We start from the raw sequence: 17538 nt of genomic DNA, 5'->3' as shown, positions 1-17538 counted from the left end.
TTCTTCCAAGTTCAACTTCTTCTAGCTTCCATCTTGATCTTGGAGTTTAAGACAACATCTTTGCTACTTGATTGTTGTGGTTTAATCATCAACAAGGCTTGATTGAAGGTAGATCATTTGATTTTAAAGTTACCTCTTGGTGATTAAGCTTTGAAAGCATGAAAAGTGATGCTTTTGTTATGGTTGTGCTCTTTTATGGTTTATATGGTGAATATATGGTGATTTTAGAGTACTTTCATGGTTTACTTTGATGATCATGTTGCTGAAATTTCAGTTAAGGCTATGAGGAATTAGGGCTTTTACTTTATGCTTTCTCTAGTTGATTTGGTTACTTATTTGGCTTGCAAATGGAATCTTTGGTATGATTATTTCCTTTATATGGTTGCTTCCTAGCCAAATCTGGTTTGGACCATGAAACCCTAGACTCCATTAGGTTAGTTTAGCTTGGCTAGAGTTTAGTTGGTTAAGGTTTGGTTAGTAAATTGTTAGAATAAGTTCATTGGTGCAAATGAAGTGAGGTTAGGGATTTTGGTTAGTGTTTGGTAATTTTATGGTGACTTAGAGGGAAAGTTTCGGCCCATTTGTGGGCCATTTAGAAGTTAGTATATGTGTGTATATTTGGTATGAAATTGGTTAGAAAACTTGCATGAGAACCATGAAAACGAACCATGCGTTTGCGATGTGCGGAACCATTCAAACCCCTAAACAGGGCAGCCCAGAACCTGAACTTGAGCTCTGTTTTTCTTGATGTTACGTACTAATTCTAGGTTTACCCAAAACATGAAAGTTGTAGTTTCTTAAGTCCTTGTGGTGCCTGCAAAATTTCAGGTCAAACGGAGGATCTGTGTAGCCTGAGTTATGCCCAAAACACTCGCTTCTATTCTAAACCCAGAATTTTGCTGCGTTTCTTGATTTCGCTTCTGACCATGCTCAGTTCACCTCGATAACGTGTGAACTGGGTGTTGAGGTCTTCATAAGATTTGTATATATTTGTTTTAGTTTCGAAACGGTATAAAATGCGTCCAAATCCGAGTTCCGTAGCTCCAGTTATACCTAAAACAAAATCGGGCGTCAGAACTGCCTTTGAAGTTGGCCAGTTCTGACAGGAAATTTGGACCCCTTTTTCCCTATGCTCTGTACTGATTCAGGTTTTGGTCAAAACACAAAAGTTATAGCCTTATAAATAAGCTTTCCAATGCCTTTGGAATTTCTTGATTCCGACCTCTGAGTCATGAGTTATCGTCGTTCAAGCAGGACCTGTTTGGTAATCTGAAATGAAACGGCTGGAACTGTTTTGTGCAATTTTATCCTAGTTCCATTAAGATCTGGCTTGAGATGTCTTCATGAAAGTTGTAGCCTTTCTTCTTAGATTCGCAACGGTACCTCATACATTTCGATCCGATACCTGTAGCCTGAAATCTGATCAAAACAGATTGGGACAGCAACTATGCCCGTTTCCGTTTCCGTTTCCGTTTCCGTTTCCGTTTCCGTTTCCGCAAGCCGTTTCCGTGCATGCATGTGCCAATTTTGCCGTTTTGTTTGATTTATGCATTCTAATAGCCGTTTGTAGAATAATGTGGTACAATCTTCTATTTCAGACGGTGGTGAGTTAGACGAAGCCAGTGGGGCCTACTAGCTATCATTCGCGACGCGATTTTCGTGCTTTTGCTATCCTTGTTCTGTGTGAAAGTATTCAGGCCGTTTTTGTGTATAACTTGCTTATGTGTTTTGGTGTGGATGAGAGGATACTTAGGCAAGGGTGTACTTGATCACACTCGACCTAAACCCTAATTTGTACTTGTGTTTCTTTATGAGCTGTGTATATATGAATTATTTTGGTGTTGAACCCCTTGAGCTTGTAGCTCGGGGTGACTTTTGTGAAATTTGTGAAATATGATGAAGTTGTGGGCCCGATCTCAAGACTTAGACGGACTATTCGAGTCGGGCGGGGCTTGATCGAAGTCAGTCCAACCTAGTTTGAGGTCACCAAGTTTGTGAATCCGGTTCACCGAGTATGTGAACCAAGTTTGTGAACCGAACTTGTGAACCAAGCTCAATTTCGTTTGCTCGAGCCATTTTGTGAGGTGACTGGCCAGTATGGATGATAAAGTGTACGGTGGGAGTAAGTGGAGTTCTACGGACCCTTATTTGTGGTCGACGGAGTGTCGACAGGAGGTCACACATGGCACATGACATGGTTTTGGAGCCAACCTGTATTCTTAACTTGTGTTGTTACTTTTATATTTTTGATTTGACATCTTTGTGACATAATTGTTCGTATTACTGTGAAATTTACATTTTTACCCCTGTTTACTTACTAAACATCTAACTTACCCCTTTCCCTTTGTTTTCCTTAACAGGGGCCGACGCGGGGAACTTTTGGCACTATCACTAGAATAGTTAGACTTGGTTTGTAATAGCTAGACAACTAAGATGTTTCTTCTTGTTTTGGTGATCTGTATAAGGAACCCTCTTTGGGTCTACTTTATATTTTGGTTATTAGCATAAGATAATGTAGTAGTTTGGATAACTCCTTTTGAGGATGTAAATAGACTCTTTTGGGATTGAATATATTGTGAATAGTACTCTTTTAGTTTATATAGTTTTATTAGTTTTGTGTTTTGACCCCTGGAGCGAGTTAGGCAGGCGTCCTACTGATACCCTCGGGTTCGCCCTTGGAAGAAGTGGGGCATCACAGAAGTCATTAAATATTTATTCAAAACCTTTTTAAGGACAAAATAAGCATTTTAAAAAAATTAACAAGCTTTTCTTCCCATTTTCTTCCAATTTGGGAGGAAACATTTTGGTCAGTACCTTCCATTTCCTTTCTTTTCTTTCCTACTAAAAACTAACAAAACTTTCACTTCTTTCCCTTTCTTTTTTTTCTTTCCAACCCCCCCCCCCCCACCCCACCCACCCAAAAACGAATTAGTGTTTTTCCCATCTCATTTTCTAGAGAAAATTAAAACCCGGCTCTACTTAACGATGTCGTATTGGGACATAAGGCAGAGGTATGACTTATGAGTAATCATCCAAAAATCCTCCTCGTCTTTCCAATTTCCCAATCTCTCTCTTCCTTTCTTCCCAAACTCCCATCGTTCGTTCCAGTCATGCCGACGAACCTCTCCCTTCCTCCTTCTACCTGTTCTAATCTGTCTTTCTCGAAGTTTAACAGCATACATCCTCACCTCTACTAGAATAAATCGGCAGTAAAGCAGAGAATTGTGGTGGAGTTTGAGAGCAGATGGTGGTACCCTAGAGTTCTATATATTCACCAGGTAGTCTTTCCTCTTTTGGATTATTGTAATAGAGTTGTGATAAAGTGTGGTCTAGTTTCAGCAAATATTAGTTATACAATTTATTTCCATAGGATTGAAGAATATATAGTGATACTTTGATTGTGATTATGTGATTTTGGTAAATTGTTCCCTTTATAATTCAATACTAGTCTTACGATGGTGATAGTCCTTATTGAATTGTGCATTTTGATATCTTTCCTTTTCTTTTGTTGGTATTTTACCACTTTTAGCTTCAGATGTGAATAAATTGTGTCTAATTATTGTAAAAACTTTTACTTTTAGGTTGGATTTACTTTCAATTTGATTATTTCTTGAATTGTTTAATCTTTGTGATATAAGTGTGGTAATTCTGAGATTTGGAATTAAAAGTGATTGACTTTGTATTGAAATAAAGTTTGTTCATTGGACTTTGGATTGGAAATAAAGTTGATTTTTTGGACTGAATTCAATTATTCATGGAGCATAGTACTTAGCTGATTGGGGTTATATTGAGATTTGGGATTAAAGGCTGATGGATGATTAGTTTGTAAGATTAGTTGACATTTTATTCCGTTTTATGAGCATATAATAATCGGTATATTTTAGTTGTTTACTATTGTTGCCATTTGATGATTCTTGTTTTATCTACATAAGTAATAAAAGTGCAAAGGGTTTCGTTGTTCCGCGCCTGACTTCGTCGTCCTCACGTGATCCCCTCGTCCTTTCTGCGCATTGCGCGGGATCCTCTTCCTTTTGTTTTTTCAACCGTAAGACAGCGCCGCCCCTCCTTTCCTCTGCCTTTTCTTTTTCCTAATTTCTAACCTTAAGACAGCCGTATCTTATCTCCCACCGCTCTTACTCAAACTTCCTGTGCCTTCCTTCTTTCCCCTTTCCTCTCCCTTGCCCTATCTGTATCCCTCCATTACTCCCTTTCCTCCTTCCCTTACTGTATCATCAGAAGATTTTAGAAACCTTTCTCTTCAGCATCATTCCCATTTGCAGATGCCATTTCGGCTTTCCTCTCATCAAGAATTCGTTGCATAACTCTGAATTGTTTTTCCTTCTCTGCTCGTTTTCCAGCAGTTTCTCCTCAGAATTTCTCATTCCTCTTTTCCTTGTAGTGGTCGTCTGTCCACTTGGCAAGTTCTGGCTTTTTTCTATTGGCAGGTGCTCCAGTTCGATATTAAATAGGCTTAGTTTCCATCATTTTCATTAGCAACTCCATATTGAACTTAGAAGTTGCCGAATCAGTATTTTCTCTAAAATGTATTTTTTCCATGCTTTCTTTTAAAACAGAGATGACCAGTGGGATGCTGCTTGTGGATTTCTCAGTATCTGATCTCATCAATTTTTTGGGTTTTCTTTTATAGTGGTATGGCGAAACCTCTTTGGGTATTTTTTCCTCCTTTCTTATCTTTTTCTTCTTTACTCTTTTAGTATTTTTATCAATTTCATGCGCAGGTGCTGCAATTGGACATTTCTTTGGTTCTTTTCCCTGACACGTTTGTCTCATCAATTTATTGGAAATGGTTCAGGTTGTTATGGGATAATGTAATGAGTTTATGTTTCTTTAGATTGAGACTGATTTACAGATGGTGATTTATAATTCTTCAATTTTTTATCACTCCCCATCTACTTGAAATAAATTTTGAATTCAGACTTAATTTTTGTTTTTAACCTGTTTTTTTTTTTTTTAGCAGAATTCCATGTTCAAGATGGAAAAAAACTACTTGATTACGTGGCTGAACATATTCAATGGGCGAGTTTGTGAATTCTCATTATTTAGAATTGACCATTCTTAATGATTGTTTCTCAACCATATACTTTTTATTTGCTTTAATCTGAATCAGATAGAGTTGTCATGGTCTTAGTTTTATCTGTCATTTGGTATGGTTAGTGGAGATGGTTTGTTTGACCTTCAAGAGTGTTTAAAGAAGTCCTATGTTTTTTATAAAGTCGCTATGTATTTCCACTATAATTTGTAAATTAGTTGTTAAATATATGGTCAGTGTTTTATATCTTGTTGTAGCGATTGGTTGGTTTTTTTATGAATGTCTCATGGAGTTTGTGCCATGACCAAACATATGTAGTTGACCACCTTGCTTATGAAAGAGAGTGGTGTTTGCTACATATAAAGTAAAAGAACCTTTTGAGCATCCAAAGAGGTTTTGATTTTTTAATGATAGAACAAGGATTTGCTTAATATGAATTAACAATTCTATGCTGTACCAGAGCTTGAACAACATCTTCCTTAAATTGATGACTTGAAATTCTGTCTAGGGATTTTATTAGCTAGAGACTATGCAAGAGCTCTTGCATGAAATTTCATTTGTGTTAAGATTGGTAAAATCACGTAGGACACTACAAATTTGACTACATTTATGGCACATATCTTATCCAATTACTGTTTCAATATTTGTAGAAATTTTACACTGTCTTTAAATTGTTTTTCAGTAGTCTATGATGCAAGAGGAGGATTCCTAAAACTGATGTAAATTACAGCTCCAGTAGCTATTAGCTGTTGAGGAGTTAGGTCTATCTTTGCAAATGCTAATATCATCAAAGAATGGTATGGCATACATTACAACTGAACTTTATTACATTATTGTTGCCACACATATGTACTAAAGTAAAGTCATCCATTTTAAATCCTTTTTTCTTTGAATTGGCAATCAGGAAGCAAGAGGTAGAGCAATACCAAAGAAAAATTCAGTTGTAAGCAAGTTCTTTACAATATATTATGAGTATATGAGAGAGTTGCAGGTTTAAATTGTATTCATTGTTTTTGACTTGTTTTGAGCTATATATGTGATTGGCCATACCATTCTTGAAGAAGGCAAAATACTTGTTTTACAATATAATATGGCAAACACAAATCTCATTTTATTTTTCCATACCTATCTGTGTGATATTGCAAAAGTGTTTCTTTTACTGCTTTTGTCTTCCTATTATTATCTACTAATCTGTTTTACTATCAGATGTATGAAGCCAACACTTGCGTATGGTTTAGTGGTTATTTTATCTTCTTGGCAGCTACATTTAGACTTGTGTGACTATTTTTGTTAAGTGGTTAGACTGGTTTTTTTTATATAAATACAATAGGGGCGACATTGATAGTTTGATCACAGGTACTTTTGTCTGATCGTTACCTATTAATATGTTTGTCTCAATATTAGACACATGAATCCAGAACTGGCTTGTGATTTAGTAGTTATTTTGTATTCTAGGTAGGCATTTTGAAACTTGTATGCCCATTTTTGTTAAAGTGTCTACCTCAGCTTGCTTTATAATGTAGAAAAGTCATTGCTAATCTGACCATAATTACTTATTTGATATATTTGTGGCTATATAGGTAGAGTTTTTAAACTTTTGTTCTCTATCTTTTGTCTTTTTCTTCATTTTGTTCCCTTCAGAATTTTGCTTTTAACAACTCCGGTATGTTATTTTTGTTCCTTCAATTGAATCCTCATTCCTTATTCAGTCATGTAATATTCTTACATGCATGGTTTAGACTTCTTTCTATCCTGCTTTTACAAAAAGAAGTTACTGATTGCACGCCATTACATATAGACTTTGCTATCCATTCTAGGAGAGAATTTTTCATCTCTTTGTTTGACTGCACAATGCATGGATCAACAAACACTTTCCAAGACAATTACATCATCTATAAATCCCTTTCTTAGCCATGATTGCACGATTCTTAATTTTTTTTATCAGTTTTTTACTCCTGTGTCTTTAAGTATTGTTTGATATGTATCTATATGTTGTATTTTAAATTCTCGGCATTAGAACTTTATTGTGATCTAATTGAAACTTTTTATAAATTTGTTGCTTATAGGAAGTTTAAAGTATGCTGATTATTCCCTTGAGCAAAGCACGACTCCAACGATAGTATTGTAGAATGGGAGCAAAATTTATGTCATTGAAATGATAAAAAAGAATTTCCATCAAAACTGGAATTTGTGGCTGATCATTCTCTTGAAGAAGGCGGAATACTAGTTTTTCTTCCTCAATCCAGCCATTCTTTTGCTGCTGCTGTCTTTAACAAAAAGGAATTTAAAATATGTATCTATCGCATTACAAAATTTATTTTGTTTCTAAAATATATAATGTAATTTGATTGTGGTTAGCGCATGTTGCTTTCTTGTGAACCTCCTCCATTAAGTTATTTCATTGTGAGTTCTTCCGTAGCTATGAACTTGCTTATATGGGCATCAAAAATAGTTTTCAGTAATGTACACAACTAGTCAACGAATTTTGCATGTTGGACTAGACCATGCAACGCCTCTATGTGGTTAGTCAAACTTCCATTGTGGCTGTAACTAAACTCTAGCTATTGCTATTTGATAAAAACTTCCCCTTAACATACCCTTGCAATTTAAGTGCTCTTTCTTGGGGTCTTTTGTTTTATTTCTGCCTCTTGGGAAATACTATTCAAATCTGCAAGTCGAAATCCTGACTTGATGCTATTTTCCAATTGTTTTACAATCTCTGCAGTAATATTTAGTTTTGTGGTCTAGAGTCCCAAGAGAAAGTCAGTGAATCACATGTTGTTGTAATTAGACTTGGTGGAATTGGGAGTCATGCTGCTGTTATGCTTTGATGATGGGAGTTGGTAGACTCCTCAACTGCATACTAAGTTCAACTCGTGCTTTTTCTGAATTTGGTGCTAAGCTTAGCTTGTGGACCATTCTCCATATTCTAACAATTTTTTGCCTTTATTTTATCATCTCAATGCTACTTGGTTGATCAACTCTTTACCTGTTTAATATTGTTTACTATTATTTATCATCTTAATACACTATTATTTAATATTTTAATATTGTTTAACTACTATTACAAACATCAATTCAGGGCCTTCATTATTAGCGCCTATCTATTAATTTGCAGTTTTTAAACTGATGTTTGATGCTTAGGATACCACTAGGCTGTATATATAGTTAATATGGGAGGAAAGGTTATCAACAAAGGATTAGTTGTAACATTGCTTTAGTATCAGAAAAGTGATTTTATTTACAAGTGCATTGTTCAATCTATAGAAAAGTGAATGGCGGGATTAGTTATGTTGGCTGGTAGAAAATTTGAAGGATAACTTCTTGACTTTGATAAGAATGGCTTCTCTAGTAGCCAATGTATGCTTTATAGAGGAAGATGGGGAATGTTAAACACGGAGGCTTTTCACTTGAGGTTACTTTTCATAGTGTGCTAGCAGAGGTTCACACCAATGTTGCTAGCTAATGGAAGTTCTAGGAACATTGTTAAATTTGGAGCTGTGCTTTTATTCAAATTTCAGCACTTGCAATTTTTGAGAACTGGTAGCTCATACTACATACATGAGTTAGAATTTATCCTTTCTTTTACTCCCTTAACTAGCTCTCGTGCTCAAACTCTTTGTAGATTCGAATCTCATTAGGGCTCTTGAATGCTACTGCAATTATATTTACTGAAGGATGTTGAAAGACCCTTACTTTAGCTTCAGTTCACTGTTGCATACCTTTATGAACCAAGAAGTCATTTTACCAAGTTACTTGCTCACATGGACTAATTTTCTTCAAAGCCTTTGCTACTAAATTCTTTCAAGATTGTTTAATCATGTGTCTCAACTAGTTTAATTACATATATTTGTGATTGATCTCTTACTTGTTAATTTGTAATTGAATTCATACCAACCTTTAGTTTGATCTTTTATTTGTTTCTTTGCTACATATGTGATAGTAATTATATTTACAATATTGTTTTGTAGGGTGTGGACAGTAATACTATGAAGCGTGAGAAACTTGATGCAGTTAACTACCTGTGCTGAATATCGCTGGAGGTTATTTGTAGTCATGAAATCCCCATCAGTAGCTTCAAAATGTTAGTGTAATACAGATCTCATCATTGGGAGTTATTGAGAATTGTAACGATACAAGTACTGGCAGTTCGAATATTATTACATTAGATTGGCATAGTTGGGTGCCTTATTTGCTTTACTGTTTGCACTTGAGAAATTAGAAAGTTTTTGGTATTTTGCTTTAATGTTCAAGTATGATACATCTCGAGTTGTTGGTTATCTTTCTTTAGTTTAGACCATTTAATAGAATTGATAACGTGGTAAATAACTATGACAAAACCGTGAAGTTAGACGGTGGCCAAAACATATGTTCCAACGGTTTCAAAACTGTGGTTATAAATCACTGCAAGGAGTATTTACCACGGTCCAGAACCGTATCAAAATATGTGGTAAATAGTTAGCTGCATATGTTACGGTTTTTTGTGACAATTTCCAAAACTGTGGTATTTCGGTGGTAAAAAGTATTTACCACAGACCAAAAACTGTTGCAAAACTTGTGCCATTGCTGTATTCGCAACGCCTTCAAAACTGTGGCAAATACTATTCTCCACGGTTTAAGATGCTTTCACCGCAGATCAGGAATATAGTAAATACTCTTTTTTTTTTTGTAGTGAATCTATTCTAATTTAGAGGGGAGGGAGGCTAAAGAGACTAACAAACCCATAGTAACCCAAGTGCTCTGACACACCATTGATAACAATTGTAATCACACCATCGATTTTATTGGCTGCAGCCTTGAATCCTAGTAACCAGCACGGGAAGTAGACAATAGATAGCAGCCGGTTTTGACATATTGTTATAGAGTTTAGGGATAATTTCAAAAACCTCCCTTAAGATTTCTGACAATTTCATTGAGCTCCTTTGAAATTTGAAAAATTACACCTACCTCCTTTGATTTGATAGTTTTAGTAACAAAACCTGAAAATAATATTTGATTTGATCAAATTGTTAAATGAATACCCAAAAATGTCCTTGTCTAATGAGTTTTGCTTTATTTCTCTATATAATTATAAGATTATCTAATATAATTATAAGAAAAAAGGTGCCAAATTTTTAATGTTTATACCTACTATTTGATAAACAACTATAATAATAATTTTATCACTACCATAGGATACTTTTGATGGTATTTTATTACGGATTTAGATTTAAAAGATAGAAAAGAAAATGCTAAAATAATTCATTTAGAGTTTATGAATTTTTTGAATAGCGAGATTTCATGATTTAGCAGTGGTTTTGGGCCATTTGTTATTTATTTTTAACTTTAATACAAAAAAATAGAAGAGAAATATCAGCAAAAACATTGAATTATATATAAAGTTAACTTGTCAAAAAAGATCACTAGTTCAATATTTGGTTACAATAGAAACTAGACGCAATAGTGGTAGTTCTACACTTTATTAGTAAAAAATTAAAAAAAAAAGAAATAAGAAGGAAAAAACTGAAAAAATAATTTTAAAACTCATTAGAAGTATAAGCATACCAAACAAGAGAATTTTATTAAAATATTTAAAAATAGAATTGTTATTTTAACTGACAAGGAGGTATATGCAAATTTTTAAAACCTCAAGTGAACTAAATGAAATTGTTAAAAACCTCAAGGGAGGTTTCTGAAATTATCCCTAGAGTTTAGGGTGAGATTTTGACGACCAAGGATGCTGAACTCTTGCTTTGACAAATTTGTCGCTAAAAATGTAGGTGGGTAGCTCGTGTGACCAATGGGCCTGTTTTTTTTTTTTTTTTTTTCCGAAACGTTAGAAATTTTATATCACAATCAAGCTATACACTGTTGGAGCAAGGGCTCCTATTTTAACATTAGTGCATTTAGCACTCTGGGGTGGAGTAATTCCACTCCATGTCACAAAAAGTTTAGAAGAGCAATTTTGCTCAAACTATAGCATAAGCTATCAATGTCCTCATTTAACCTATCAAAAAAGCACATTCAAAACCATGAAGTCATTTTCTGTATGTCCTCTATTATCGTGGCTGACTCCAAGCTTTTGCCTTTTCCAGCTCGTATTTGATCAAGCAGGTTTCTATCTTCAATTCGTATCTTGATGTCTTGCCATCCCTTAGTTGCTGCTTTGATCATACAAAGCCTCACAGCCTCTGCATTGTCCTGAGCTTTGTTCCTTGCTTGCCTTTCCTTTAGCGACCAGGCTGCAATTCCTTGGCTTGCGCCATTCGCAGCCGTGATGCCTATACCAAAGGATTTGTTTCCCTTCTGGTGTTGGGTCGCCAGCTTTAGCGTTACCACTTCCGAGCCAGTTTGCTCACTTTGATTGTTCTCTTCTTGCCTTCTTGTTTCTGTTGTGCTTCTCCTTGGTCGTTGTTGGATTGCTTCCTGGTACTCTTTCCATTCTTCAGCAGCTTTTTCACTCACTTTAAGGGGATGTTGTTGTGCTGAGCTGAAAATTCTGGCATTTCTGGATTTCCAAATTTGCCACAGCACGCTGACAGTTAGCGCTATGTGATCATCACCATCTTGCCTGGTTCTTGCATGCATCATCATGGAGGTCCACCATTGTTTGAAGCAGCCTGTTTGGTCTTCCAATCCGTCCCAGTTAACTAATGCAAATTTCCATATTCCTTTTGCTATCTTGCATTGTAGTAGCATGTGCTCAATTGATTCCTCATCCTCTCCACATCCACAGCATATCGGTTCTCCTCTTTGTGTCCTATGGAAGATTTGAGCCTTTGTTGGTATACCATTATTGATGCATTTCCACACAAAAATTTTCAGCTTATATTTGATAGGTAACTTCCAAAGTGTCTTCCATAATTTCCTATCTGTTTGTTGATAGCTGCATCCTTCTCCTTTGTTACTTTCTTCCCTTCGTTTCCTCTTCTCTTGCTGCAAAAATCTGTAGCCAGATGCTACAGTGAATTGACCTGTGTTGCAGTATTTCCATACCAAACAATCACCTCTTTCTGCTAGGCTTATTGGGATATTGAGGATGTGTTCTGCATCTTCCCTATTAAAAACTCTAAAGATTAACATTCTATTCCATCTATGCTGAACAATGAGTTGTGAGACCTTTTGCAAGCTACATCCCACTGGTTTCTGAGTTTTGATCCTTCCTCCATTGTTGTTGTTGATCCAACTGTCTTCCCAAATGTTGGTCCCCCTTCCATTTCCTATCCTTTTTTTGCACCCTTCTCTAATTACCTCTCTGGCACTCATCAGACTTTGCCAAATCCAAGATGCGTTTTTGGGGATCTGGCTCTCAAGCATTGAACCATCTTTGAAGTACTTGCTTTTCAGAAACTTACTTACCAGGAGGTTGGGTTGGGTCATTATTCTCCAAACTTGTTTTGCAAGTAAGGCTTTGTTGAATTGCTGGATATCTTTGAACCCCATTCCTCCTTCTTCCTTGGTTCTGGTGCATCTCTCCCAAGCAATCCAATGCTGTTTATCTTTTTTCTCCTTATGTCCCCACCAGCATTTAGCCATCAGTGAACTAATTTCCTTGCATAACTTTTGGGGAAACTTGTAGCAGGACATGGCGTACGTTGGCATAGCCATAGTTATTGCCTTCAATAGAGTTTCCTTGCCTGCTTGACTGAGTAGCCTTGTCTTCCAATGCTCCATCTTTTTTCTTATGTTGTCCCTTACAAAACCAAACATCTGCTCTTTTGATCGTGTAATTATCATTGGCAGCCCCAGGTACTTCCCTTGATGTACAGCTCTGATTCCTCGCAGTTCTTCCCCTATTGCTTCCTTCACTCTCTGCACAATGTTCTTGCTGAAGAAGACTGAGGATTTCTCTAAATTGATTAGTTGACCTGATGCTGCTTCATATTTGTTTAAGATTGCCTTCAATTCTTTTGCTTCTTTTGGATCAGCTTTGCTCAGTATCAACGAATCATCTGCCAAAAAGAGGTGGGTTAGTGTAGGACCCTTCCGGCTGATCTTCATTCCTTCAATCTTCTTGCTGATCTCTGCTTTTCTGAGTAGGCTGGAGAAGCCTTCTGAGCAGATTAAGAAAAGGTATGGTGAAAGGGGATCGCCTTGTCTTAATCCTCTCTCTGGCTTTACCAGTTCTCTTGCTTCTCCATTTACACTGAAAGAGTAGGATACAGTAGTTATACAGTTCATTATCCACTTAATCCAAGTGTCACAAAAACCTATTTTTTCCATCATTAACTTCAAGTAATCCCACTCCACTCTGTCATAGGCTTTAGACATATCGAGTTTAACAGCCATACATCCAATTTGCCCGTTTCTTTTATTTTTCAGATGATGAAGAAATTCATGAGCTAAAATGACATTATCCAGAATTTGTCTACCCGCAACAAAAGCAGACTGATTTTTGCTAGACCAATGGGCCTGTTTGGAAGTGAGTTTTTTGATCAAGTTTTTTACCTTCTAGTTTTTTAACAACTTTTGCTACAGGAACCCCAAAAAACTTTTCAAAACTTTTTACCTACACACTTCAAAAATACACAAAAAACTTTCCCTTCAACTTTTCTTCTTTTTCCTCCCCCACCCAACCCACCACATCCTCCGCCGGCCACCACCTCCACCACCACTTCTGGCGCCGGTTACTATTCCGGCGGCCAGTTCCGGCCATACACAAAGTTTTTTTTTTCTTTCCCTTCCCCCTTCCCTCTGCTCCTCTGCCTCCCCTGCCCTCTTCCCCCTCCCCCTTTTAGGCGGTTTTTAAATCCTTCATTTTAAAACACAAAACATGAACATGGAATCCCAAGAACCAAACAAGCAAAATCATAGCCCAGAAAAAGCAAAAAAATGGGAAAAAAAGTCCAGAATGGAGGAATTTGACATCAAATTCAAAGTGATGGTTTCCTTATTCAACTGGATGCAGAAGAGCAAATCCTCTGTGACGAAGCGTTCCAAGTTCCGTAAATTCCTCGATGCTTTTTGCCGGAAACTGGGGGACTATTTCAGTGCCGTCCACGGGGTGGTAGGAGGAGGGTGTCGCGTTGGGGAAAGGCCAGGGGGTGGCAGGGAGGGGTCGGCGTAGGGGAGGTGGCGGGAAAGCTGCGGGAAAGGGAAAGGGCAGGGGAGTGGCGGGGAAGGTGGTCGCACTGGCAGAGGAAAGGCAGGGGTGCGGGGGGACGGGTCATGCTGGCAGAGGAAAGGGCAGGGGACAAGGGGTGGCGAGGGAAGGGGTTACGGTGGCAGAGGGGGAAGGGGCACAGGGGTGGCGGGGGAAGGGGGTTACGGAGGCAGAGGTCTGGTGGCAGAGGGGGAAAGGGCACAGGGGTGGCGGGGGAAGGGGGTCACAGTGGTAGAGGGGAGGTGGCGGGAGGAGAAGGGAAAGGGAGGAGAGGGGTGGCGGGTGTGAGTGCTGCTGGAGGTAACGGGAGGAAAGAAAGAAGAAAAGAAGAAAAAGGAAGAAGAAGAAGAAGAAAGGAAAGAAAGAAAAGAAAAAGAAAGAGAAAGAGAAAAGAAAGAAAAAAAAAGAAAAGGAAAAAAAAGTTTTTCACTCTACAAAAACTTCTACAAAATTTTGCACCTTACAAAAAAAATTTTCACCTTATAAAAACTTCTACAAATTTTTTCAAAACTTCTACAGTGTACTACAGTAAAGTTTAAGACAAACTCCCAAAAAACTCAGGTTCCAAACAGGCCCAATATTCCGTCTGCCATGACCAAAAAATTGGACGGAAATGATACAAAAGTTACAAATCTAGTAGTTGAGTGACACCACTAAGCCTTTGACCTGATGAGTTCAACCTTTGCCTCCCATCAATTTTGTCATTATATTTGGCGGTTTTAATTAATTTTCTTTGATGGAGTCTCTATTTACATCGAGTCCTCCTCCTCCCTCCCCTAAAATAGGGTAGATTAGATTATAGAAATCTTATTGTTGCAACAAAAAAATAATAGTTGAGTGACATTTTTTGGCCAAAAAAAGGGCAGTTAAATGATAGAACTGGCCAAACTAAATGGTTGGGTAACATTTTCAAGCTATTTGCTCATCTAGTTATGCTTTGTCAATTCATCTAAGAGTGTATTAAGGGAAATTGCAAAGAAGATGTAATGGAGACTGGAGGGGAGCTTAGTCTGCGTTACTACTATTCGCTTCGAGATAAATAAACAGCAATTGCAATACTTTACACAAAAACTTAAGTACCGTTAAGAAAGTTTAATTTGAGTGCTGCTGGGAGGTAACGGGGAGGAAAGAAAGAAGAAAAAGAAGAAAAAGGAAGAAGAAGAAGAAGAAAGGAAAGAAAGAAAAGAAAAAGAAAGAGAAAGAGAAAAAGAAAGAAAAAAAAAAGAAAAGGAAAAAAAAAGTTTTTCACTCTACAAAAACTTCTACAAAATTTTGCACCTTACAAAAAAAATTTTCACCTTATAAAAACTTCTACAAAATTTTTTCAAAAACTTCTACAGTGTACTACAGTAAAGTTTAAGACAAACTCCCAAAAAACTCAGGTTCCAAACAGGCCCAATATTCCGTCTGCCATGACCAAAAAATTGGACGGAATGATACAAAAGTTACAAATCTAGTAGTTGAGTGACACCACTAAGCCTTTGACCTGATGAGTTCAACCTTTGCCTCCCATCAATTTGTCATTATATTTGGCGGTTTTAATTAATTTTCTTTGATGGAGTCTCTATTTACATCGAGTCCTCCTCCTCCCTCCCCCTAAAATAGGGTAGATTAGATTATAGAAATCTTATTGTTGCAACAAAAAAATAATAGTTGAGTGACATTTTTGGCCAAAAAAAGGGCAGTTAAATGATAGAACTGGCCAAACTAAATGGTTGGGTAACATTTTCAGCTATTTGCTCATCTAGTTATGCTTTGTCAATCATCTAAGAGTGTATTAAGGGAAATTGCAAAGAAGATGTAATGGAGACTGGAGGGGAGCTTAGTCTGCGTTACTACTATTCGCTTCGAGATAAATAAACAGCAATTGCAATACTTTACACAAAAACTTAAGTACCGTTAAGAAAGTAATTTGGTGCAAAATTTAGCCACAAATTTAGGATTGTCTTGTGCATATTTATATTCATTAGAGCATCCATTAAGCGCCGTATGTAAGTAGCTGTCTCTTTTTCTTTAATTGCACAATGTTGAAATAGGGTGTTCATACTAATGTTCATTGAAGGTGCACGCTAATGTTCATTGAACACGCATACGTGATGGACACATCGTTCAAATTAAGCAATCCCCAAATAAGTTAAACCATGTATCAAAATTTTGAATATCTTCAACAAACGTCGGACTTTATGCAAATTCAACTGAAAATGACTATAATCCGAACAATAGAATGAACTCACTAAGGAAACCAATCACAACAATCCGTTAAAAAAAATCACAAGTATTTGTACGAGAGTATAACACTAGATGCAAAAGAAAAACAGGCATTTCTCCCTCATAAAAAGCATCGTAGGTTATTACTAGAGTTAAGTTACCATTCAGGAGAACTCAATAACTTTACTACTTGTACAGCAATCGTTGACCTCCAAAGTTCCTCTGTAATATTGTGCACTACCAATTCATCCAAATGTGGAGGACAAAGTTGTGATATCAACTTTGGGCAATTTACTATAATCAACTTGGTGATAAAGTATACCTGAATTTCTTACTTATTCAATTCTTGGGAAAGACGAGATGCGAGTTTATAAGGAATGTGAATGGGTCTTTTGTAGAGAGAGGTGGTGTGATAGGAGTAGTGATATTTGTGGGGTTAACGATGGTGGCCAATGAAGAGAGTAAGGATGCATTTGATAAAATTGAAATTTAAAATCTGAAATTTGAAATTTGAAATCATTAAGTTATTGAATTGTTAAATATTAAATCAAATACATTTAAGTGCATATCACATTCAATGATAAGTGAATAGCTTATCATTTATTTTTTGGAGCAAATTTAGCCTAAAAAATTCAGTGCTACTTAATTAATTCAAATGTTCAATTTTTTGTTATCAAATACATCTGAACATATTAAGATTTGAATCCATTAAATATCAGTACTGAATGGAATTATCAAACAGGTCCTAAGAGATTTATTTTAATGGAAGTAGATTAAATTTTTTCACTAGCTTAGTTTGGTAATTTTAGTTGAATCTTGTAATATTTAACATGAGTTGAATAGTAGTCAATTGCCTCTTTTGTATTTTTTTTAAAAAGATATACCCATTTATGAATTTTCATTCATTCTGTTTCGATGTCCCAAATTCTCTCAAAACTTAACAAGAAGCAAATTTTATCGTATAGACGACATACAAATTGTAACGATAACTGGACATAAGTGCGTAAACAGCTTGATCAATCAACTACACAAATCGCCTTAAACAACAACATAATTAAAAATATTTTGGATTTTCAAATATAGCCATTACAAGCAAACCAACTTCCTAACTTTTGGGCGGTTAGCCACCGATTAGTCAAAGTATCTCCACCAGTCCATCACGTTCCGCGTGAACCTGAACTAACTTCTGAAAAGGGCT

At 36.5% G+C, this 17538-nt stretch overlaps 1 long non-coding RNA gene across 4 annotated transcripts; it reads left to right on the top strand.

The window, feature by feature from the left end:
• The first annotated feature begins 3031 nt into the window (after nt 1-3031).
• On the top strand, nt 3032-9241 carry LOC113773175. 4 transcript variants are annotated; one of them, XR_003468762.1, is made up of 6 exons: nt 3032-3278; nt 4575-4650; nt 4740-4813; nt 5733-5847; nt 5955-5993; nt 9022-9241. It is a non-coding gene; the product is annotated as an uncharacterized LOC113773175 (long non-coding RNA). The 4 variants fall into 4 exon arrangements; XR_003468760.1 differs by lacking the exon at nt 9022-9241 and adding an exon at nt 7117-7540; XR_003468759.1 differs by lacking the exon at nt 9022-9241 and adding an exon at nt 6257-6311.
• The last annotated feature ends 8297 nt before the right edge of the window (nt 9242-17538 follow it).

Source organism: Coffea eugenioides, chromosome 6, assembly GCF_003713205.1.
Source record: "Coffea eugenioides isolate CCC68of chromosome 6, Ceug_1.0, whole genome shotgun sequence".
NCBI classification, from domain to species: domain Eukaryota; kingdom Viridiplantae; phylum Streptophyta; class Magnoliopsida; order Gentianales; family Rubiaceae; genus Coffea; species Coffea eugenioides.
This window is presented reverse-complemented; position numbering and strand designations above follow the sequence as displayed.